The sequence below is a fragment of the Leuciscus leuciscus genome (assembly GCF_965113295.1).
Source record: "Leuciscus leuciscus genome assembly, chromosome: 8".
Classification (NCBI taxonomy): domain Eukaryota; kingdom Metazoa; phylum Chordata; class Actinopteri; order Cypriniformes; family Leuciscidae; genus Leuciscus; species Leuciscus leuciscus.
The window spans coordinates 37,605,436-37,630,560 of NC_138732.1; the positions used below are offsets into that span (position 1 = coordinate 37,605,436).

General features: G+C 39.6%; 1 protein-coding gene across 1 annotated transcript in view; it reads right to left on the reverse strand.

Moving 5' to 3' along the window:
* The window catches only part of frmpd3 (FERM and PDZ domain containing 3), a 153,967-nt gene that overhangs the window by 72,126 nt on the left and 56,716 nt on the right, over positions 1-25,125 (reverse strand). The window contains exon 2 of the mRNA XM_082178257.1: positions 1,115-1,201. The gene's annotated coding sequence lies outside the window, so the exon portion shown is untranslated. The remainder of the gene's footprint in view (positions 1-1,114; positions 1,202-25,125) is intronic.

Below are 25,125 nucleotides of genomic sequence, written 5' to 3' on the forward strand. Positions count from 1 at the left end.
AATTGAGTCTATTATCAATAATTGTGCAAATCTGCTTCACAAAGCTCTAGTTTTACACATCCCGGAAACATTCCCCTCATCTTTTTGTTTTAAAATGTGCTCATGAGGAATTTCTCTGGCTTATCAGACAGTACAATGCCTCCTCCTCTAGTTAACACAATAACATGGCCCTATAAAACATGACAAAAATTACACTTCTGAAATTGCTACATTTCAGGAACCATTCAGAAAGTTGATTTCATGTCTAATACAGGTTTTCTCAGTCGATTCGACACATTTCTCCAAACTGAGATTACTGCTCTCAAAACAATAAACTCCGTGATCTGGACACTTTGTAATTGTCCTAAACAGATTTTCATTGAAATTACACATTTTATCAAAATATTTTGTACGCAATTCTCCCATGTGCTTACAACAGTTCACACAGCCAACCAAAATTGTAATATATCTGTTATATTATAACCAGTTCATTATGCAGTAAAGTTGAACTGTTTGGCTAAGGTAAGAGTGTGTTTAGTTGGCTGTGTTCATAGTTTTGAGAGCAGTGACCTGAGTTTGGAGAAATGTGTCAAATCAATTGAGGAAAAACTTTAATGCTTTTGGTTACACGCTATTTCAATAGTCCACTTTAGGCATGAAGTAACTTAGAAACTACATGTCAACTAACTCTCATTAGAGTATTAGTAGACTGTTAGGAAGGATAGGGTTCGGGTTATAGAATCAGTTGACATGTTTGCAAAGTTACTTATAGTCAGTCTGTTGGGGAGCATCACAATAAAGACTTAGCAGATATTAAACAGACAGTCTACTAATACTCTACTGGGCTAATGCGGTCAAAGTGTTGTAACATACAGTGATATGCTTTGTTGTCTGAAATACTAGTTAACACTGTATTGACAATCGTTTGCTCTAATAATGCTGTTGTTCTCATGGCATTGCGCCATAGTTTCCCGAAGGAAACCCTGGCTGTGATTTCATTAGTCTCTCTATGGTTCAAGAACCAACTGGAAGTGCCAGCTAACTGTCTCTTTCACTCTAGATAATATCTGACTGAATATCACCCAAAGTTTATGAGAAGCATTTTTGAATGTGATGTGAAATGTCTATGACTTACGATGTTTCTGGACAAGGTGCTGTGGATAGATGGTTTACTTTTCAGGGTCCGAGATCCTCAATACCTCTGCATAGGTAGAGAGAGCCACTGCAAAAATAAGAGGAAAAAATGTAAACAATTTTTTTTTTTTTTTTTTTTAAATAACCGCCTAGGTCAATAATTGTCACTATTTGGTCTTGTCTTTGTCACGTTTCATGTCTTTGTCATGTTTCATGTCTGTCATGTGATCCCCTGTTCAAGTCATGTGATCCTGCCATGTGTTCCGCTAGGCTTGTTCGACTTCATACAGCTCTGCACAGACCGATCGGCGGCTGACTTGAAGCAGTGCATGCCGGTTAGAAATTTTGTCCCACTTGATACAGCGCCGACGCCACGTGACTGTGGCGTATGCCATCAAAGTACCGCGAGAGCGATTCGAGAGTAGCCGGAGAACTCAGCCAGCGCAGCTTCTCAAGAGCGGCTGCACTGGGCTGCAGGAGGGCTGATGACGACACAGCTGTTCCACGATTGGCCGGATTCACCGCATGACAACGATCACGTGTGTTTCGTGTTTATTCAAACACCTTTAGTTCATCTAAAGCTCACAAATCAGTTTTTTATAACAGTAAACACTCTTTTCATGTCGTTGCATGTTTATCAAATTAAAACTGATTAAAAAACGTATAGACTCCACTTCATTGATAGTAGCTTATGTTGAACTTTATTCTTGTTCAAACAGACGCTGTATGAAGCAGTACATAAAGTAGCCTATTGAATGAAAATGTCTCTGAAACATCTGTGTATTATTTGGCAAATATTACATTTATTTCACTTCAGCTGTGGTAAAGTACGTGAACACCACGTGAGCGGTCACTACGGGAACCAGAAAGTGTCCGACTTCACGTCTCCGTTTGCAGCTCCTCCCCGCCTGCACGCGGCTACTCTCGCCGATCGGTTACATCCAGCCGCAGCCGATGTCGAACACACCTTTTGTCTGATGTGTCATGTTGTCATTGGTTCATTGTTTCATTGTTCACAGGTGTCCACATTAGTCTTGTGTGAATTTTTAGCCCTCATGTTTGCCATGTATCTTTGTCAAGTATTGTTTCCTGTAGACCACTGTTTGTAAGTCTGTTCATGTCTTGATTTTGAGTTTTTCATGCCACGCCATGTTTTTGTTTCTTGTTTGTAATAAACTGCACTTGGGTCCTCTAATACTTGCCTTCAGTGGATCCTTATGTTACACATATATAATAGTAGTAGCATATGTCGTTTCTTTAATGTTTTAAGAGATGTCAATGTGAAGCTGATGGATGTAAATATCGACTCAACTTAGCAAGTCACATCAATCAGACCACAGAAATTGAATTTTTTTTCCTAATTACATAAACTTGCTGAAGAACCCCCATGAGCCACTTATTGACATTGATGGAAAGTGACCTTTGATGAACATTTGGTTATGTAAACAATGTCTGAGAAGCAGTGCTGTATTGTGAATACAGTCACGGCTCAAAGATGTTGTCGAGAAAGGCGTGAAGTAGAAATATATATTTCATCACAGACACACATCTGCTTATCTCTCAGCATGAGAAAACTTTCCGGCTTTTAGTTTAAAGCAGAGCGATTTGAGGCACAGCACGAGTCTGCCTAAGGAGCATCATTAAACAGTATAACTCAATAAACAAACAATACTATACCTGAAACACAAAACTTTTAAATAATATGCAGTTCGGCAAAAGTGAGCTTCCATACACACGCACACACACACAAAAGGGAAAATTATATCATACAAATTAGTTGAAAACATTCGCCAGTGACTTTGCAGTTGTTAACTTTTTCCCCACCATTGACAGAAATTTCCGTCATTTATGAGACAACGCTTCCATTGATGTCATTGATGACATTTTCTGCTTGATGCGCATACACACACCAGCGCAGTTTGTGAAGTTCAACGGAGACTCGCTTTCTGCAAAATGGAGATACTCGCAGAGTTGTGGGATTTTCCAACATTTACAGATTACGATATAACCGTAAAAAGCTATGTGCTGAAACGCATTAATCTACATTACACACATAAGCGCTGGTGTGTGTATGCACTTCAAGCTGACAGAACTCATTAGAAAGGGAGAGCAAACATTCTGACTAAAATATACTAATTGCTATGTAACATGTAGGGGTAACACAAGTAATTGCATTTTTATGAGAGCAGTAAATGTAAAGTTTGCATTTGGCGACTACTTGGGGTATAAATTTAGCCTACTATTAAATAGGCCTACTATGTTCAAATGAGTGGATGCACCTCTTATCGGTTATAATCCCCATGAAGTTTTTGACTTTTAGTATCAGTATGTTAGCCTTGAGTTTATCTACGTATGTATAAACTAAGCTATGCTCCAAAACAATGGCACAGCTCACATTTAGAAGATATATGCATTAAAAATTTACAATCTCTCACTTCCACCAATATGGATCAATGATTTTGAAGACATTTCAGCTTCTCATCAGATTTTCTGCTCTCTAGAATCTGAAGCCTCCTTCACCCTATACATTAAAAATAGACGCTAAAGCTGTGGCTGAAATCGACCACTTGTTCACACATTTACTATTTCATATATGGTGAATGGCACTAGGAGATATGGAACGATTTGGTCAGTGTAAATATGCTTTCCATTGGGGCGAATGAAGTCTGGTTTTGCATCATTGTCATGCTTTCCTTCGCATCGTGCACACTGTGCTTCAGTCCAGTGACCCGACAACACACACACAGTGCTTCAGTCCAGTGACACGATAACACACACACAGTGCTTCAGTCCAGTGACCCGATAACACACACACAGTGCTTCAGTCCAGTGACACGATAACACACACACACTGTGCTTCAGTCCAGTGACCCGACAACACACACACAGTGCTTCAGTCCAGTGACACGATAACACACACACAGTGCTTCAGTCCAGTGACACGATAACACACACACAGTGCTTCAGTCCAGTGACACGATAACACACACACAGTGCTTCAGTCCAGTGACCCGATAACACACACACAGTGCCTCAGTCCAGTGACACGATAACACACACACAGTGCTTCAGTCCAGTGACACGATAACACACACACAAGGCTTCAGTCCAGTGACAAGATAACACACACACAGTGCTTCAGTCCAGTGACACGATAACACACACACAGTGCTTCAGTCCAGTGACCCGATAACACACACACAAGGCTTCAGTCCAGTGACCCAATAACACACACACAGTGCTTCAGTCCAGTGACCCGATAACACACACACAGTGCTTCAGTCCAGTGACCCGATAACACACACACAAGGCTTCAGTCCAGTGACACGATAACACACACACAGTGCTTCAGTCCAGTGACACGATAACACACACAGTGCTTCAGTCCAGTGACACGATAACACACACACACAGTGCTTCAGTCCAGTGACCCGATAACACACACACAGTGCTTCAGTCCAGTGACCCGATAACACACACACAGTGCTTCAGTCCAGTGACACGATAACACACACACAGTGCTTCAGTCCAGTGACCCGATAACACACACACAGTGCTTCAGTCCAGTGACACGATAACACACACACAGTGCTTCAGTCCAGTGACACGATAACACACACACAGTGCTTCAGTCCAGTGACCCGATAACACACACACAGTGCTTCGGTCCAGTGACACGATAACACACACACAAGGCTTCGGTCCAGTGACACGATAACACACACACAGTGCTTCAGTCCAGTGACACGATAACACACACACAGTGCTTCAGTCCAGTGACCCGATAACACACACACAGTGCTTCAGTCCAGTGACCCGATAACACACACACAGTGCTTCAGTCCAGTGACACGATAACACACACACAGTGCTTCAGTCCAGTGACCCGATAACACACACACAGTGCTTCAGTCCAGTGACACGATAACACACACACAAGGCTTCAGTCCAGTGACACGATAACACACACACAGTGCTTCAGTCCAGTGACACGATAACACACACACAGTGTGCTTCAGTCCAGTGACCCGATAACACACACACAGTGCTTCAGTCCAGTGACCCGATAACACACACACAGTGCTTCAGTCCAGTGACACGATAACACACACACAGTGCTTCAGTCCAGTGACCCGATAACACACACACAGTGCCTCAGTCCAGTGACCCGATAACACACACACAGTGCTTCAGTCCAGTGACACGATAACACACACACACGGCTTCAGTCCAGTGACAAGATAACACACACACAGTGCTTCAGTCCAGTGACACGATAACACACACACAGTGCTTCAGTCCAGTGACCCGATAACACACACACAAGGCTTCAGTCCAGTGACCCGATAACACACACACAGTGCTTCAGTCCAGTGACCCGATAACACACACACAAGGCTTCAGTCCAGTGACACGATAACACACACACAGTGCTTCAGTCCAGTGACACGATAACACACACACAGTGCTTCAGTCCAGTGACCCGATAACACACACACAGTGCTTCAGTCCAGTGACACGATAACACACACACAGTGCTTCAGTCCAGTGACCCGATAACACACACACAGTGCTTCAGTCCAGTGACACGATAACACACACACACAGTGCTTCAGTCCAGTGACCCGATAACACACACACAGTGCCTCAGTCCAGTGACCCGATAACACACACACAGTGCTTCAGTCCAGTGACACGATAACACACACACAAGGCTTCAGTCCAGTGACACGATAACACACACACAGTGCTTCAGTCCAGTGACCCGATAACACACACACAGTGCTTCAGTCCAGTGACCCGATAACACACACACATTGCTTCAGTCCAGTGACCCGATAACACACACACAGTGCTTCAGTCCAGTGACACGATAACACACACACAGTGCTTCAGTCCAGTGACACGATAACACACACACACAGTGCTTCAGTCCAGTGACCCGATAACACACACACAGTGCCTCAGTCCAGTGACCCGATAACACACACACAGTGCTTCAGTCCAGTGACACGATAACACACACACAGTGCTTCAGTCCAGTGACCCGATAACACACACACAGTGCTTCAGTCCAGTGACCCGATAACACACACACATTGCTTCAGTCCAGTGACCCGATAACACACACACAGTGCTTCAGTCCAGTGACACGATAACACACACACAGTGCTTCAGTCCAGTGACCCGATAACACACACACAGTGCTTCAGTCCAGTGACACGATAACACACACACAGTGCTTCAGTCCAGTGACACGATAACACACACACAGTGCTTCAGTCCAGTGACCCGATAACACACACACAGTGCTTCAGTCCAGTGACACGATAACACACACACAGTGCTTCAGTCCAGTGACACGATAACACACACACAGTGCTTCAGTCCAGTGACCCGATAACAGAGTGTGTCATATGTGCGAGTCGCAGACATCAAAACATTCACATCCTCAAACTGCACATCCTCAACATGATGATGATCACTGTTTTGCTGTAGTAAAAGTGTGATATTAAATCTAAAAGGGGAATATGTTAGACTTAAAGGGATAGTTCACACTAAAATGAAAAATTAAGTAATTTACTCTAATGCCGTATGCCCTTCTTTCTTTTTTGTTTGGACTGTTTGTGACTCGTCATCGTCTGCCTTAATCATTCATTTGTTGTCACAGACATAAATGTTGTTCAGCTGTGCACTCATCAATCACCATCATTATCATATATGTTCAGTTTTGTTTCAGTTTAGGGTCCAGTGTCTTCTATCTTGGATGTGTTGAATGCTGCTCTGTTTGTATTGGATTTATTAAATATGACCTATTTGCCTTCACCTTCATCTTCATGTGTTTATACAACCACCCCCGTGACAATGATATGGTTTAGTGAAAAACAACCCAAATTGAATGTATTATTTAACAAAATTCTTGACCTTGGCCAATGGTCTTCTCTGCACGGCTGCAAGACGTGAGCGTTCGTGAGTGAAATATGTGAATCGGCAGAAGATAGAATCGTGATTCATATGTGAATCGATTCCTCCCACCCCTAGTGCATCGGTAACATGCTATCTGGGTGTAATTGGAAACATGCTGTTTCTACAGGAGTAAAACCAACAACTGAGGATAACGAGGACATGTAATGACATGGACCACTTCACTGGTTAAATTTGTGGATTTCTCTAGATTTAAACATTGCTGGTAACATTTGGGATAATGTAAGAACACAATTCACAAAATTCATAACATTGTTATAGGGATTTTAGGATATTTAAATTTAAATCTAAAAGAGCCAAAGCTATCTATGTATCAGCATCATGCAAGTTGCATTAAGCCATCCAGTTGCTATTGGCGACAAGTCTGCGTTATTAGTCTACATTATTGTGACATATGTTGGAAAATCTCCATCTCTCATCTCTATCTCACAGCAGTCTGTCCGCTGTGGGGGAGCTGTTAAAGATATTTTGCCCAAGTAGTCAACTGACACATCAGAGAAGGAAAGCCATTCCAGAAGGGAAGGAATCTTCATATTTTGATTAAGATTATTAAAAGACAACTTCCACTGATGAAAGGTTTACCACAAGACTAGCGATTTGCGCAAACAAACAAACAGGGTCAAACTGGATTTCATGCTGACCTCAATGTTATCAGCAATATGCCTTAGACTTCTGATGGTTATTGGTAACATGTTGTGTCTTAACAGCTCATACACACCAAGCCTACATGCCAACTTGCCAACATGCCAATCAATGGGATCATGAGGGCTTATTTCACAATGCTTGACAAGCTGGAGTATATTGTACTTTCAGCTTTTGGAGAATGATGACCACATTGTTTTTGAAGTGTGTTAAGTCATTCGCAAAGACTGTGGATGGCAGAGTAGGTGGAGGAGGCATGAGAAAGTTGAAAAGGTTCATGTGGGCTGATGATCGTAGTGATGATTCTAGAATAGAAGAATGACAACCTTTTTTGTTTTGATATCTGAATAAGGTTTTCTGTCCTGTTACTATGAGTCTCTGGGATCCATGGGCTGATCTTTGGATCTGTTTTGAGACTACAGAACAGAGGGCAAATTTGTATTTCAGAGAACATACAGCAGCTTGACAGGACAATAGTTGATAGGAAGTGTGATGAGAACTGAAGAGGTGAGGTAAGGGTGTGAAGCAGTCTGAAGTTTTCTTAAATGTAGGCTGAAGTAAAAGGAAGCAGCCGAGAGGAGTGTTAAAGTGATGTTGACTGACAGCATGTCCCAATGTCTTGGCCATTTGAGAGTGCATGCACACAACAGGAATACACTGTAAAATAACTTGCTGTGAAACAATTTTCACTCAGAAATTGTTAGTAAATTTCGCAAACAATCACAAAGGAACAGTAAGTAACACTGAATTAAACGTGACTTTTTTGAAGCAGAAATACTGAAAAAGTATTTTTTGGGGGGTTACACTTCATTTTGATGTTCCACTTTAGACATTCTAAAGTACTTTATAAGTATAAGTATACTTTACATTATAACTTTGCAACTACATGTGAACTAACTCTCTTACTAGACTGTCCGTAGTCAGTTAGGTTAAGGTTAGTAGAATAAGTTGACATGTACTTGCAGAGTTACTTTTAGGCAGTAGAATGTCTGTTGGTGGAGCATCACAAATAAAGAGTTAGGAGATATTAAACAGACAGTCAATACTAATGATTTAGAGTGATTTGAGAGTGTTTGTTTGAAAAGAGATGTGCACAGCATATAAAGTGAAGTATTAGTGATGAAGGAGGTGTGATAGAAACAGAAGCCACACAAACAATGAGATACAATACTGTGCAAAAGTCTTAGGCACGTTATTATTTTCAAGCCAATTATTACTTTTGCTGTAGTGTGTCAGTAGGAAATATCAGTTTGCATTTCCAAACATTAATTTACATTATGCATTTGGCAGATGCTTTTATCCAAAGCGACTTACGTTGCATTTCAAGGTACACATTTACATTCTTATCAGTTCTTGCTTTCCCTGGGAAACGAACCCATGACCTTGGCGTTGCAAGCGCCAACACTCTACTTTTTGAGCTACAGGAAAGCCCGTATTGCCTTTAGCCATGAATCGTTATAATCCAGTGAGATTTTTGTATGCAGAAGGAGTCTGACAACAGCCGGTATGATCTGAACTCACCATCATCGAGTCTGTCTGTGATTTACATGAAGAAACAGAAAAAACTGAGACAGACTAAATCAAGGAGAACCGCGGCAACGTATCCAAGACGTTTGAAGAAACCGTAAATATCACTGGATTATTACAATAATGGGAAAAGGAAAGTTTGGAAATGTAAACTGATATTTCCCACTGAAACACTACAGCAAAATATATAAATAACTGACTTAAAACCATTTTTTTGGTGAAAATACTAACGTGCCTAAGACTTTTGCGCAGTATTGTACATATTGGTGAAATAATCATAATGAAGAAATATATACTATTGTGCCAATTAACACTGTGCAGTGTAACTTACAGACATGACAAACTATAAAATCTAAACTCTCTAAACAATGACAAGCTTCAGACGCAATGAGACGTTCCCAAAGCTTCATCAAATCAGACGCAGTGTCTTGGTTACAGTTGTAACCTGAGACATTCTTCTCGTTAATGGTTTCAGGTTACCGTCCCGACACTGAGTGTTCCCACTTGTTTACCCTCTCCCGTCTTGTTTTCCAAGTAGGCCCTAAATGGCACTTGTGGTTTTGTGACCTTTACTTGCAGATGTCTGTGAATTTCATGAGACCATAGAGTGTCACATTTGTGGTTTTGTTTCATCTTTGCAATTCCCTACTTTTCTTTCCTATTTTAACTAGTTCTACATCACTGCACCAGTCATTTCAGTAATAACTTTGAATTTACTTATCATCAAAGTATAAAATGGTATAGAATTTTTAAAACTAGCAAATTCATTCATTAAGACATTTCTTACTGAGAGGAGTGACATAACATGTCGGGCACTCACACTCTAATGAGGGCCGCTTCTTTCACATCTTTCCTCTTATGTGACATTGCAAACTTCAAAGCTGCATTCTTCCTGCTTGAAATCAAACTGAGCTGAAGCGCAGCACTGATGCCATAGACGTATAAATTAATTCAAGCGCAACAACAGTCCTGCAGCTCACAAATATGAAGCAGCTATTTCAAGTGTGTAGTTTTGGAGGGCCCTCAGATAACCGTGTGGTCATGTTAAGTGTTTTGACATGTTTAGTGTTTCTGACTTTAGTGCTCCCAAGGCAATGGTGGACCCAGCACTTAGAACTTACTTTTGTGTTCATGTGCAATAAAATCTGAAACCTGAACAGCAAAAGGATGAAGAGGTCATGTTTACTATCCATGAACAGTCTGATCTCCGAACCAGTGAAATGTGACAGAAACAATCTCCTCCTGCAAATGGAAAAAGCGCTCTTTCTTTCCCCATTCCACTCCTCGGGGTATTGTTGCAACCAGTCACAACATGTTTAAAATCACTTTCTTTGTCAAACCATGAAATAGTTCAGTCATGAAACTCTGGATGACGCAGTCTGCTTGATAACGCATAATTTATACATAGCACGAGCTGACTGACCTCTGTATATTTTTCAGCTAGTGAGACTGCTTCCTCAACATTTAAATAGTCTGGCTCAGTGTTTGCTGGTAGTTCTGCAGCGTCTGCACCATTAAACCAAATGTGTTATTCTTCAGATGCCTGCCTACTGTATAAACCAGGGTGTCCAAACTCGGCCCTGGAGGGCCACTGTCCTGCAGAGTTTACAACCAACTTGCCTCAACACACCTGCCTGGAAATTTCTAGAATGCCTAGTAAGACCTTGATTAGCTGATTTAGGGGTGTTTAATTTGGGTAGGAGCTGAACTCTGCAGGACAGTGGCCCTCCAGGAGTAGGATTGGACACCCCTGGTAAACTATACATAACTTGCTCAGCGAGATTCTCCTCAAACTGTTGCTGTGCCCTGACTGTAGTTGACCTGACTGACAAAAAGGAAGAAGACTTTACACTAATATCTATAATAGCATCTCCATGCTTTAACACTGAGAATGCAACACTGAATTGCAACATTTCAGGACACAACAACATGTAAAAATGACTTATATAAACACTGACACTTTGTGTAATGTAGAAATAAAGTGCATCTAATTAAAATAACAGATACAATATATTTGCACATTTTCAAGTCTGTTACATCCTAAGTTTGCAGTCAGTGTGCAAGATAACAGTCTTTTGTTACATTTTTGTTTGGATGAATTTAGATTTTTTTAAGCTAAACCAAAACATCCCAATCTCCGGATGTGTTCATGTCAGTTGTATATCTTCTTTCAAATGAACAGATGTGTTACACAAAGCAGCTTTACTTGGTTAAATCCTAAGCCTGGGGAACTTTTATTGTGCTTGTTAAATTACTGTTAAATTATCCTTAAGTTAGTTTTAGGGGTACTGAAATGTTACATTTACCAGAATTTCTTTATTTTGTGCTTGTGCCCTGCCCATAGTTTACTGTCCTGGCTGTAATTAGTTTATTGAAAATGACTTAACTAATTTCATTTTTTTCTTTTGTTATTTATTTATTTATTTTATGATGTATTTATTTTCTTCTTTTTTATTTACTCTTTTCTTTTATTATTTATTTTAAAGGCAGTCGTGGCCTAATGGTTAGATAGTCAGACTGGTAACCTGAAGGTTGCAGGTGACACCGAATATTCATTCGGAGCAAATGAAACGAGTGAGTGCGGGAAGGAGGGTTTGTTTTTAACTCTGTCCGAGAGATGAGAGAGTGTGAAAGTGCAGCTGGTATCATGTATCTATTCTGCGGAAAATGAGTATTGGAATCATTTCAGATATTTCAGTATTGAGTGGTTAGTAGCTGATACACTCACATTTAGCGGTGATAATGTCAAGCCCACAGTATGTATATATATATATATATATATATATATATATATATATATATATATATATATATATATAACGTTTTTAACCCTTGTGCATCAATTAAAAAAAGTTACACATAGGTCCAAAGAGGACAAAAATGTCCATGTCAAAAAACTGTCATAAAAAGTTTAAGCTTAGGAGCACAGACTTAACTTTGGTATCATTTTAAAGAATACCCTTGGCAGATTATTGCTGAAGTTAAATTTTTTTTATAAGTAAATCCCCAAAAAAGTTATATAGGTTTAAGTTTATGAAAATGATTTATGAATATTATTTTATATAAAATATATATTTTATGAAACAAGTTGAACTCTAAAAAGGCTAGAAAATCAAAGCCATAAATCTAAATAAATTGTGTTCCAAATTTGAGGTTGATATCTCAAAAAATGAGCTTTCAGTAAGATTTTGTTTGGGCACAGTACCAAACTGTCCCCATTGGATCCCAGCAAAACTCCACTGGTGAACACAGTGATTGGCTTTGTTATTTGCAGTTGAGTTTTTCTCTCTCAAATATTACAAGCACACAAACAACCTTTTTATTTTATTACACACATACAAACCACTCTTAGACATCCATACCAACAAACCCACACAATTATCGTTGCATAGTTTATCCAATTGGCTCTATAATATGCCGAAGCAGAAAACAGGAATAAAGCGAGTATTTGCTTTATAGGCCTAACCTGAAAAAATGGCACCATTTGATATTTTTTTTTTTTAAATGTCAATTTTGAAGCCTTGCCAACAGAATGAAAGCCTATTAAAAAAGATTGCATAATTTTATAGTTAAACGGCACAGGGATTAAAAAATGCAGTTTTAATAGGTTTCAATGGGGACATTTTTGTCCTTAAGGTCCTGAGAGGAAGTATTTTGTGTAACTAGTGCAAAATAGATTTTTTAAAGAAAATGATGATGAAATAGTAAAATTCCAATAAAAATATACACCCGTGCCAAATTTTATGCAGTTAGCATTAACACAGGCAAAGTGATCAAAAAAACTAAACTGAAAAAGCCAAAAATGTCCTCAAGGATGCACAAGGGTTAAAAAGATTAGTGCCGTCAGTTAAACGCGTTATTAACGGCGTACAATTTTTTATCGCGAGATTAACGTTCTTTTTGGCCTAGCAAACTTTTCACATGCTGTTGCAACAACTGGTAACGTTAGAAAAACTAACACACCACACCGGATCTAGCTAGACCGGAAACAAAACAACAGGCACGCCGCACACACCAAAGACTAGTAGGCTAACGTTACGCTTTAAGTGGATGGCGAGCGCGAGATGCCGAAATGGATGCCAAAAAGATTCTGAATGGAAAGTTTACTTTTAAAAAGTTGCCATATGGTTCCATTGACAAGACCAAAGTGATCTGTGTGTTTTGTCATTGTGAACTGAGCTATCATCGCAGCACGTCCAGTCTGAAATACCACTTGATGGCCAAGGATTCTCTGATGCGATTATTTGCTCCAAGTGTGAATGTTAGTGTGAAATTGAACACTACAGTATATGCCAATGTGGTTTTCAATAAAAAACAAACAAACATTTGCACAAAGCAAGCCGATCCACTTTTCCATGTTGATCAGATTATTAAAATGAGAAACAAATAATGGGACAAAAAGAAATCAAGGGACATTTAGAATAGATAAAAATGTGTGATTAATTGCGAGTTAACTATGACATTAATCGCGATTAAATATTTGAATCGTTTGACAGCACTAAAAAAGATAGGCTACATCAGATAAAACAATTAGTACAGTAAAAACAAGAACAACAGACTGTTTAAAGTGTGTAGTGCAATTACAAATGATGGAAAACATTCAGTAAGTGTTCAATAGTTGCACGGCTCCAGCAAAAAAGTTATTTTTCAGTCTTGTGTTAGAAAGTAAATTGTCCTGTGTGCAGGGTGAGTGGGATCTCTGACAATTTTTTGAAGTTCTGCTCCGACATCTGGATGATGTCCTCATCTAATAATGGTAACTGTGTGCCGATGATATTTTGTGCCATTTTGGTAACTCGTTGCAGAGCCCTCTGTTCCTCTCTTGTACAACTACCGTACCAAGATGTGATGCAATATGTTAGTACACTCTCCACTGCACATAGATAAAAGCAAGGCTTTAATCTCCTTAGAAAACAAATACGTTGTTGTGCTTTTTCAATGACAGTGTAGGTGTGTGTAGTCCAAGAAAAATCCTCTGTAATGTTCAACCCCAAGAATTTAAAACAGGAGACTCTCTCCACAGCCACTCCATTTATGAACACAGGACCAAGGTTATTATAGTTTTGCTTTTTTAAATTAGTTTTTATTTTAATATCGTTTTCAATTTTGCTTTAAATTTAAGTTTAGTTTTAGTTAGTTTCATTAATGGTTTTGTTAGTTTTAGTTTAGTTTTTATTTTGCAAACACATTTCTATTTAGTTTTTATTTTATTTAGCCTAGTTTCAGTTTTAGTTTTAGTAATTATAGTTTAGCAGAGCAAACAGAACACTTCCAGGGTAGACCAAAGCGAGACGCATAATTTCAGCAAAGTTTAATGTTTGCCGAGATTACAGTTAACTCTAGTGCAGACATCTTAATAATAAAAATGAAAATAATGGTTTGAGATTGAACAAAGCACCAAATAAATGGAACTTAAAAGTGTACAAGAAAAAAACGATGAAAAATACAGACAAACTAATTCATATTAAAGATGAAATCTTGTTAAACAGTTTACTTTTTTCAGAGTGACACTGGTACATACAACAAAAAAACAGCTAAATGAATCTGACAACCTGCTGTGAAGCCAGTGTGATTAAATAATGAAGTATGCAGTGTGTGAGTGTGTGTGAGTGTGTACATGTTTTTCTATCGTGGTGGGGACTTAAACCTGAATGCACACACACTCATGGGGACTTGTTTCACTGTGGGCCTAAATTAAATCACACAGAATGAATTTTTTTTTAAATGTGTGTGATGGGTCGGTTTAGGGGTCGGGTTAGTGTGTGTGTGTGTGTCTGTGTGTGTGTGATGGGTCGGTTTAGGGGTCGGGTTAGTGTGTGTGTGTGTCTGTGTGTGTGTGATGGGTCGGTTTAGGGGTCGGGTTAGTGTGTGTGTGTGTCTGTGTGTGATGGGTTGGTTTAGGGGTCGGGTTAGTGTGTGTGATGGGTCGGTTTAGGCGTCGGGTTATAGTGTGTGTGTGTGTGTGTGTGTGATGGGTCGGGTTAGTGTGTGTGTGTGTGCCTGCGTGATGGGTATGTTTAGGGGTCGGGTTAGCGTGTGTGTGTGTGATGGGTATGTTTAGGGGTCGGTTTAGTGTAAGGAGACAGAATATACAGTTTGTACAATATAAAAACCATTACATCTATGGAGAATCCCAACAAAGATAGTGGACCAGAGAGAGAGAGAGAGAGAGAGAGAGAGAGAGAGAGAGAGAGAGAGAGAGAGAGAGAGAGAGAGAGAGAGAGAGTGTGTGTGTGTGTGTGTGTGTGTGTGTGTGTGTGTGTGTGTGTGTGTGTGTGTGTGTGTGTGTGTGTGTGTTTAGTGTCCCGGGACATGTCTCCACATGGATAACAACATTATTAGCAGAAAATCTTTTGTAAAAACAAAGATAACAACAGCACCTTTCAGCCTGTCAACCTTCATGAAAGCATGACATCACCACATTAAGGTATGTTTGTGCTTGACGGACTTGTTTTGCTGTTGCACCCGCGTCTCGCAAATGAAAGGACATTCTAAAAACGCTTCGCTCAAGTTAAAAGAAGTTCAACTTGCGTCTCATTACCTTGAGTTATTATTTCCCATTCCACTGCCACAGACGCATCCTTTATGAACAGCCGCTTAGGACTAGCGATGTGTTCGCTGGTCCTTCATTGAGCGCGTCACAGGACAGGGGTTAATCGCCTCAGCAACTTCACGCGTGTGAAGCGCCATTTACAGGCATTTCCCTAAACAGCCACAGGTCAGACTTTCCACCAAAGTAAAGAGCTTTTTAAAATACGAAAACGATTATTTATTTTTGCTAATAATTATTTTATTTCAGTTAGTTTTTCAGTAACTGTTGTTAGTTTCGTTTAGTTTTAGTTTTTCATTTATTATGAATTTCTAATTTTATTTCAGTTTACGAAAATGTTTTTTGACCAATAGTTTTAGTCTTAGTTTCAGTTTTCGTTGTGCATAACCTTGCACAGGACTCAGATCAATTTTCCTTGTTTTCCTAAAATCCACCACTATCTCTTTTGTCTTCTTGGTGTTAATATATATATTTAAAAAAAAATTAAATAGATGAACTGAATAAGTTCAATTTCTTGAGACTTCAAGCAGAGGTGTCCCTTATTGTATAACTAGCCACATTTTCCCAAATTTCTGCACAATCTTTACAAACTTTGGGACACAACATTTACTTTGTTTCTATCATAAAGTAAGGCCATGTGCTCATTTCTTAAAAGTATGTCCTTATCTTTGACATCTATTGTTCTGTTGAGTTGTGACTGAGCTGATTAAACCGGAAGGCTGTGAGTCCCGTGAAGTCTGCAGTTATTGTCTGTTCTTTGGATGTGTCGGTGTAAAGATGCATTGGTCAGATGACGCATTGCTGATAAAGCCACAGGTCCGTGATTCCTCCTTCAGAGAAGAGCTGTCGCACACATAAAATCTGAACGAGAGATTCTGTCAGAGCTCTGCAGATCTGGCCTGTCAAACAGGGTGAGCCACGGTTCCCGACTGTCCAGGCAAAGGCTTCACATCAGCAATGCTGCAAAATGTGTCGGATCCTTTTTCTGGCAAGCTCAAAGAATTTTGTCAAAGGTGGTTTTCTTTTTTTCTTTTCAATGTCTCAAAGAATAATTGGTTACCAGTGGATTTCTACATTTCTGGAATGTGGTGGAGTTAAACGTTTCCCAAAGTTTCCCAAAATGAAAACAATTTGGACAACTGTAAAAACTGAACAGTGAACAGAACAGAAGAGCAGAGAAACCTCCAGTCCAAAGTGATTTGTAATGAAGAATTTTCCCTTGACCCACAACCCAGAGAGACCAGAATGATTTAGCCGCATCCCATTAACACATCAAAGACCGGGTCACTGCCACTTCAGTAACACGGTAAAAATACTTTGCACATCAGTCTCTTCCACAGGGTCTTTGACCTATAGTCATGCTTTTTAATTATAGCTATCAATGAAAATGGACATTGGACAAACGTGACTTGATTGTGAATATGGTTGACATTCATTCTATAAGCAATTGTACTATAAAACCTTAGGCTACCATGTCCATTAATATAGAGGTGATGAGCTTAATTTCCCATTACAGGAAATGTTTCAAAGGTGCATCTGCTGCCTTCATTATTAGTGAATTGCATCTCTGCAAACCCTAAAAATAGAGATATACAGTATTAGAGATATTGTTTCTAAGAAGAGACAGAAATAATTTCATAGACAAGAAGCTCAAGTGATTTATGAGATAGAATGCCACTGTGTAATTTTTTTTTTTAAATAACTATATATATATATATATATATATATATATATATATATATATATATATATATATACATTTTCATTATATCTCAGTGTTACAGCTCTGATTTAGTGGGACGGTGTACAATTTTTATTTATTTATCCGGTGTGAACAAAGTAAATGTTCTTTGCTTCGAAAACAGATGGTTTATGGTATTTTATTGAGGTACTCTGAGTTTTTATTGCTACAGTTTTTATTTGTTTTTATTGGAACAGTAGTTTTTATTTATTTATTAAAGTCAACATGAAACAGTTATTTCTTTGCAATATGTACTATATGTATTATACAATGCAAATAGCAGATAATATTTGTACTTCAGTGTATTGTAGTATATTATAAAATAGTATGCAATCATAGCATCATATTCAGTGTTAATGATTGTATTTATTAAAATGATAAATGGATGCTGCTTTTGTAAAACGTGTATTAGTTATCCAAAGATGCTTGATGAAGGCAATCTCACGAAATAGTTTTAATCAGAAACTAGGACTGAAACATGACAGTAAGTGCATATAAAGTGTGGTATTTGGGACAGGGTCCATATTTCTCAGATGTTGTAAATCTGTTATTTTTAACATATAGAACATTTATATATATATATATACACACACACACACACAGTGGGGAGAACAAGTATTTGATGATTTTGCAGGTTTTCCCACTTACAAAGCATGTAGAAGTCTGTAATTTTTATCATAGGTACTCTTCAACTGTGGGTGACGGAATCTAAAACAAAAATCCAGAAAATCACATTGTATGATTTTTAAGTAATTCATTTGCATTTTATTGCATGACATAAGTATTTGATACACCAGGAAAGCAGAACTTAATATTTGGTACAGAAACCTTTGTTTGCAATTACAGAGATCATATGTTTCCTGTAGTTCTTGACCAGGTTTGCACACACTGCAGCAGGGATTTTGGCCCACTCCTCCATACAGACCTTCTCCAGATCCTTCAGGTTTCGGGGCTGTCGCTGGGCAATACGGACTTTCAGCTCCCTCCAAAGATTGTCTATTGGGTTCAGGTCTGGAGACTGGCTAGGCCACTCCAGGACCTTGAGATGCTTCTTACGGAGCCACTCCTTAGTTGCCCTGGCTGTGTGTTTCGGTTCGTTGTCATGCTGGAAGACCCAGCCACGACCCATCTTCAATGCTATTACTGAGCGAAGGAGGTTGTTGGCCAAGATCTCGCGATACATGGCCCCATTCATCCTCCCCTCAATACAGTGCAGCCGTCCTGTCACATTTGCAGAAAACCATCCCCAAAGAATGATGTTTCCACCTCCATGCTTCACGGTTGGGATGGTGTTCTTGGGGTTGTACTCATCCTTCTTCCTCCAAACACGGCGAGTGGAGTTTAGACCAAAAAGCTCTATTTTTGTCTCAACAGACCACATGACCTTCTCCCATTCCTCCTCTGGATCATCCAGATATGGTCATTGGCAAACTTCAGACGGGCCTGGACATGCGCTGGCTTGAGCAGGGGGACATTGCGTGCGCTGCAGGATTTTAATTCATGATGGCATAGTGTGCTACTAATGGTTTTCTTTTAGACTGTGGTCCCAGCTCTCTTCAGGTCATTGACCAGGTCCTGCCGTGTAGTTCTGGGCTGATCCCTCACCTTTCTCATGATCACTGATGCCCCACGAGGTGAGATCTTGCATGGTGCCCCAGACCGAGGGAGATTGACCGTCATCTTGAACTTCTTCCATTTTCTAATAATTGCGCCAACAGTTGTTGCCTTCTCACCAAGCTGCTTGCCTATTGTCCTGTAGCCCATCCCAGCCTTGTGCAGGTCTACAATTTTATCCCTGATGTCCTCATACAGCTCTCTGGTCTTGGCCATTGTGGAGAGGTTGGAGTCTGTTGGATTGAATGTGTGGACAGGTGTCTTTTATACAGGTAACGAGTTCAAACAGGTACAGTTAATACAGGTAATGAGTGGAGAAAAGGAGGGCTTCTTAAAGAAAAACGAACAGGTCTGTGAGAGCCGGAATCCTTACTGGTTGGTAGGTGATCAAATACTTATGTCATGCAATACAATTCAAATTAATTATTTAAAAATCATACAGATAGATTCCGTCACTCACAGTTGAAGAGTACCTATTATAAAAATTACAGACCTCTACATGCTTTGTAAGTAGGAAAACCTGCAAAATCAGCAGTGTGTCAAATACTTGTTCTCCCCACTGTATATATATATATATATATATATATATATATATAGAGAGAGAGAGAGAGAGAGAGAGAGAGAGAATTTTATTTTCAACTTTCATTCTGACCCTCTGTATGAAATTATCTGTTATTAAGGTGCGTCTCTCCATCACACTTAGGGCTGGGCAATAAAACGAAAACGATAATTATCGCGATATAATTTTCCTTGATAAAACAATATCAAGAGCTCGATAAATGTTCGATAACGTTTATGCACCAAAAGCTGAAGGAAACTCATTTGAACGGCGCCACACTGTCCATTTATCCGCTCGGCTCAAAGTTCAGACGCCAGCTCATTGATCTCGGTCACGCAACCATCAAACAACGCAGTGAGATCCAGTGAGAAGTGCCTGAATTCACGAAGAACACATACAGTATGTCTCGTGATTTAAGCTAGTTAAAACAGCGCTGACAAACAGGAGAAACACTGTGCGCAACGATACAGTCAAAAGGCTTTTCAATCTACAAATTGCCATCATTAAACATGGATTTACATTAGAAACACGAACTGCATAATTATATAACCATATTTTTTTTTTTACAGATGTTACTGTTTCTGTTAATGAACCTAAATGTATATCTGCATCCCAACTCAAGCTACTATTACTGTCAACTAGGGCTGTCACTTTACGTTCGAAAATCGATTGCACAATCGATCGGACCAACCAACGCAAGTTTCGAAAACGAAAATAGGTAATCGATTTTAACGGTCTTTTCTCGGAACGCGTCCAGCTCGTCACGATACGCCCGCAGCGAACGCGCGACACACAGCAACTGCAGGCTCTGACAAACACACATAACTGCAAATTATACTTCTGCATAATGTGTCTCTTTTGACTACAAACATGTGAATTCTGCCGGTATTCAGACAGTCTCATGCAGACAGTCTACAATCGCCTACGTAGGCGAAATTTGGTTGCTAATCGTAAACACATTTCTAATCGTAAACACAGCCATGTTGAAGCCTGCAGTGATGTTTTTCATTGATGTAACGGCAGTCCACTCTGCTTATTGTTTTTCGAAAATGTTGCACTCCTGTTTGTCATTGTGCACGAAACTTCACGCCAATAAATCATCAGGAATATTGCTGACTTGTGCGCGTCTCAAGCGCCCTCTTTACGTTCATCCTAATGCCTGTTAGTTGTCCGTGGATTTGCCTATATTTGGACATGAAAAAACGATTTTACAATCGATTCAATGAACACTTGTGTCTCAAAAATCGAAACAGGATTTTTTCACAAAAGTGAAAGCCCTACTGTCAACTCAAGCTACTATCAAAAGTGCATTTCTAAGAGACAAAACATGTAGTCTAATATTATTAATAGTGCAGCCTGCACTGCAAACTGTGCTGAAGATACATGTCATCAAAGTCAACAACACAAACCTGTTTCATGTCTTGAAACAATATCACCCGTTAGAACATGCAGAAACAAAGAAATTATTTTCTCTAATAAGATATTTATTTTGTTTAAGGGATACTTCACCGTTTTTTCATATTAAACTATGTTATTCCCTTAACTAAGACGAGTTGATACATACCTCTCGTCTCAGTGCGTGCACTCAATCGCTCTGGCGCGCGGCGACACTTTGATAGCACTTAGCTTAGCCCAGTTCATTCATTAGGGACCAAACAGAGATGAAGTTAGAAGCGACCAAACACCTCCACGTTTTCCCTATATAAATACAGTTACACGAGTAGTTACACGACCAAGTATGGTGACACAAAATAAAACGTGGCGCTTTTCTAAGCGGGTTAAAAAGGATAACTATAATGTATGGCGGAATAGCACTCGGGAGCACTTCGACTCGGCGTAGTAAAAAGTCACGCCTGAAAAATCCTCTCCCCCTCTTCCTCTCACTTCTGTCATTAGAACCAACTTTTTACTGCGCCGAGTCGAAGTGCTCCCAAGTGCTATTCCGCCATACATTATAGTTATCCTTTTTACCCGCGTGTAACTACTCATGTAACTGTATTTAAATAGGGAAAACGTGGAGGTGTTTGGTCGCTTCTAACTTCATCTCTGTTTGGTCCCTAATGAATGAACTGGGCTAAGCTAAGTGCTATCAAAGTGTCACCGTGCGCCAGAGCGATTGAGTGCACGCACTGAGACGAGAGAGGTATGTATCAACTTGTCTTAGTTAAGGGAATAACATAGTTTAATATGAAAAAACGGTGAAGTATCCCTTTAAGAAATGTTGTTTGTGGAAAAGTGTAAAGAATTCAAAAATGTTTTTGCCCGTGTGACATCACAGATCCCACAATATCAAAATGAGCCGTTTTCAGGGCTTGATTAAATAAATGCTTTGATTATCATCAGAATTATGTTTTAGGCTCTGAAACTTTCAGGATGTTTTAATGGTGCAAAGACCTCGTATATGTCAAAAGATCAAGGCAAATCTGATTTCTCATGTCATGATCCCTTTAAAAGAATTCACTACAGTTCTCAGAATAGCACGCCCAATGAACACTTGAGGAGTCAAAGTTGAAACCCGCTGAGGTTGCCTATTACACTTATGTTTTGCAACAGTAAGCTAACCTTATTTTAATGAGCACTTTCTATGAGCTCTTGGAGTTCAAAAAAGGTTCTCTAAGGAGATAAAGACACTAAGATTAACTGTTTCGGTCTCATGCTATGAAAGCATTTACAACAGAGCGTCAGAGCGAATTTCAAATGCACACTCTCTTTGCACTCACATCCACTCTGATCTCCGCCACATGAACTCAGTAATGCTTAACTCCTGCTGTGCTATATTTTCTCAGAGCCATATAACCAGCCTGTGGCTTTCAGAGCCGCCTTGTAGAAACAGAATGAAAATTTAATGTAGAACAGAGGATGCAGAAGAAAACCAAATCTACTCAAATCCTTAGGCTATACCACAGCTTTTGGTTTGAATTTTCTTCTAAAGGATCAGCCAGACATAATATTTCCATTCCAGAACCACCTGCTGAGGGGTCCATCACCTTCTCCGAGAGGAGAGTAACCATTCACATCTGATTCAGACATAACTTATGTCAATCCTGAAAAATGAAATCAAAGATCAGATAAAGAATAAAAATCCTTAATAGTCAACATAGTTTCTTCAAGCCTGCTGATTTGTCGAGTCTGTCTAGTCTATTAGTTCATTTTGGGTTTCCATGTTTTATGGGGACTTTCCATAGACAATGATTTAACTGTACAAACTGTATATTCTATCCCCTATGCCTGCCCATCACAGAAAACTTTCAGAATTTTTATATTTTCCATATGTAGCCCTGTTGAAATTATCTATATTATTTTACTTTTCTTCAAAATTGATCTTTATATTGTTTTGTTTATATATTTGATTTATATGGTATATCTGTACTTCTCACGTGTATTGAAAACAATATTTCATATTGTTAGAAGTGTATAAAGTTTGTCTAGGCTCTGATTGGGTATTTCACATGTCAGTTTGGTTTGGAGAGCGATGTGATGGAGGGGGAGAGAGTGGGAGGAGAGAGTGAGAAGAGAGGGGACGAAGAAGAGGAGATAGAAGGGAAAAAATAACAACGACGACACAGAGTGTGACGCAGTTACAATTTGAGTGTTCATTTGTTTTACTAATAGTGAGTCTTATGTAATTTCGTACAGAAGTTAAAGTGTTGATCTCCTACATTAGTTCATCGTGAATGTGTGTAGTAGCCTATACTCGCGCATGTGACACACTTGTTATTCACGTGTGATTTGGATGAACCAGAGACTGAGCTCCTCCGGCCATGCTGGATTTCATCACCAGGTAGCGCTTCAGGTACCCTGGATTGCCTGTAAGTCCCCTGGACTCGTTGGATTCCCTGATCGGGACCGCACAGCGAGTGTTGATCTTTTTGCAGGGTGCAGCACGGTCTTTCTCTTAGGGATGGGCAAATGAAGCCTCATGAAGCACTGAGGCTTTTCCTTGATTGTTCCGGGAAAAGATTCGAAGCATCATGAGTGTCAAATTTAGTCAAAGTCAAATTTATAGCAGCCATATACCTGAGTGCGCAGCGCCGTTGTTTTATCTATTAAGCACAAATAAAAGCCTGACAACGCTAAATGTTCAGTTTTCTGATAATATAATTCACATTAAATTAAATTTAACAATTATATTAATACTAATTATAAAAATACCAAAAGAGTTGCTTGATGCAAGTAAATGGTGGTCTAATTATTTTATGGTTTCTATGCAGAATATATGAGCATGTAACATAGGCTATAGGCTTATATATATAGTTAGTAAATGGACTTAAACTTCCAAAAACCTGTAGAGTAGTGGTCTGGGTTCAAACATTTCGACACGCAAAGTGAAGCATTCACGTGACTGGAAAGAAAGTGAGGCCAGAGAATGTCTAAAAGGAAGAGAATTGGCACTCTCTGCTTACTTCCGGTTTCTGGACTGGCTGCAGTAACACGTCTCTGTCCATGCGGGGGCGCTCGCAGGCGAGTGCAGAATGAATGGAGGTCTATGGTGCTATACCCATCAAAATCCACTTTTCTCAGGATATCATTTTTTGTCTAGTAATTCTAAAGGAGATGCAAATAAATTACACATTGCTGGGTGTTAGATTTTTTAGAGTCACTTATTTGCTTTAAAAAGTCTTTTAAAATGTCAATGACGTCATACACATCGTACGACCAGAGATACTGCTTTACGGCAATCCTTCAGTCACTTTGGTGCTTTCGGGCTCTGCACTTTCTTTTCTCTCGAGGCATCGACAACACAGCTGACACAGGTAAATACACGTGCTAGAAGAGTTTTTGTTTTGTTTGTTTCTGGTCCCGCTTCGGATGCCACGATGCCATCAAGCGGTATCTCTGGTCGTAATCAGTCCTTCACTGACCAATCAGCGTTCATTAGCAGAATGCTAGCGTGTTATGGGCAACAACAACTCAACCTGTAAGAAATCGAAAGGACATAAGTACTCGTTCATTCAACTTTCGACCTATAACCCATGTTGAACTTGCAAAACCTACAATAAAATCTGAGATTTCTCAACGGCAATCGGGTGAAAGAGACAAATTTAGCCGTCTAGCCCCATAGACTCACATTCAGTCTGCACTCGCCCGCGATCACCTCCAGTGGAATTGTAATGGAACTGCAACCAAGATCGATACAATGGGGCTAATAGGAAGTGCCAAGGCTCTCCGTAGACGGGCTCTGGTGAGGCTTTGTTTTTTGTTGATCACGTGTTTCTCCGGCACGGAGCTTCATGAGAAATTGCACTGTGTACTCGATACGCGCTTTGAAGCTTCAGTGTCAAATGTAACATCAGTACTTTCTCGTTCCTGACACTCTCTGCGTTGCTCAATTTTCGTGGGACTGTGATGATGTGAGCATGACAATCGTGAGTAGGATTTTCCATTATTGTTGGC